At 34.0% G+C, this 1,637-nt stretch overlaps 1 long non-coding RNA gene across 1 annotated transcript; it reads right to left on the bottom strand.

Annotated features, from left to right (window-relative positions):
* Window positions 1-148: 148 nt before the first annotated feature.
* LOC129573168 (uncharacterized) lies at window positions 149-1,637 on the bottom strand. Its single transcript, XR_008688566.1, has 3 exons — window positions 650-1,637; window positions 511-580; window positions 149-428 (listed from the first exon to the last, which is right to left on the bottom strand). It is a non-coding gene; the product is annotated as an uncharacterized LOC129573168 (long non-coding RNA).

Below are 1,637 nucleotides of genomic sequence, written 5' to 3'. Positions count from 1 at the left end.
TGTCATTGTGACTTTCACATCAAAATTCATTCTCTTGAAACAGGCGAAGTACAGAAAAAAGATTACGAGGTCAAAGTAATAACCTCTTACATGAAATTGACGTAGATGAATTAAAATTTTAATGTAAAACAATCATCAGCTCAACAGCTATTCCATATATAAAACACAACTTTTATTCACAACACATTTTATTGCGAACAGCAACTTGTATTTTGCCGTATATCATTCAATAGAGTTCAATGGAAACTTAAATGAAATTGGAGTAATTTATGATTTTGAAGGTTGTCCCGGTGCCTCATTCTTGCTGTTCCATTTTGTTTTATAATTAAACTATGGCACTATGTCTTCATTGAACCGAGATTTTTGATATCTGTAGTACTTCCAGCTCCACGCACATTCCGTCGTTGGTGTGAGGTTGAGTCTTTTCTCTGAGAATGGGTAAATTCAAAATAAATATTACGATAAAATGAAAAAAGTCTGTGAAAATATTTTCAGAGAATTATTCCTTACCTCGACAAAACGTCTCTTACAACAGCTCTTACATTTTTCACATTCGCACGGTTCTTCGCTCGCATGAAGCCTGTGATTTAAAAAAAAACGCATTATATTTACATATTAGCATTTAATATCTCTCTACAACAATTAATACCTAACGTATTCATCTGAGCAGGTGAAAGCCGGTAGGTTCTGTTATGATGTTATATTGAATGGCTTTCAATGTTTCGTTCTCTTTGAACATGATGTGTCTCTCGGTCCACGCTGAATTCGGGGCCAAGTGGATTTTTTTCGTGTGATGTTTTGAAGTTGAAAGCCACACGACTGTCCATTGAAAATGCGCAATTGCCCTTTTTCTGCTTCAGGCATCACTGGATACGTTTCCTCTAGGAACACTTCAAAGCCACACAACATCATGCTAACTTGACATTGCGAAGCGCCATTTTACTCAGTGGAAATAGCACTTATTGCAAGTTTGTCTATAGTCGAGTGCACATCAAAACGAAGAAACTTCTGAGCAAGCTATTTTTTCTATTGGAAGAAGTGCTGAAAAGCAGTTAATCAACTCAATAATGAGACGCATTTGCATCTATTTTGAGTTCAATTTTCAAATCATTCACATTTCCACGATACATAAGTTGCGATTTTTTTCAATTCAATCAATTTGGGCTATTTGATCATTTTCCGATGAATTTGCAGAACTTTTTCGTTTTTTTTTCGATTTGTGTCTTTGAAGTCTTAATTGTATTTGATATATGATAAGCAACGGTAGCTCCATATAAATAGAAACAGCTGGAAATATTCAAGTACATAGACTCGTCGTATTTTAAGACAAAGAACACATTACTACGCAGTTTTTTCCAAATGAATCAACAATTTTGAAAACTTGATAACGTTCACTACGCAAATGCAAGCAAATATCAACTTTTGCTTTGTTCCACTAATTTCCGAGTGTGATGAAATTATGTTCAAACAATAAGAAATAGATAACATATAATGAATTCGCCATAATTCAGACATAGTCCTTCGAATGAATATACTTTTCATATCCTATTAAATCCTTTTTATGCATATGATTCTAACACTCTATGGAAAATGATGTGCAATAACTTGATTCTTAAGAAGAAATTTGGGCGGCTTGG

The sequence above is a fragment of the Sitodiplosis mosellana genome, unplaced genomic scaffold (assembly GCF_009176505.1).
Source record: "Sitodiplosis mosellana isolate CC-2019 unplaced genomic scaffold, AAFC_SMos_1.0 Smas_scaffold_5983, whole genome shotgun sequence".
Classification (NCBI taxonomy): domain Eukaryota; kingdom Metazoa; phylum Arthropoda; class Insecta; order Diptera; family Cecidomyiidae; genus Sitodiplosis; species Sitodiplosis mosellana.
The sequence above is the reverse complement of the archived record's forward strand: the minus strand, read 5'-3'. Positions and strand labels throughout refer to the sequence as shown.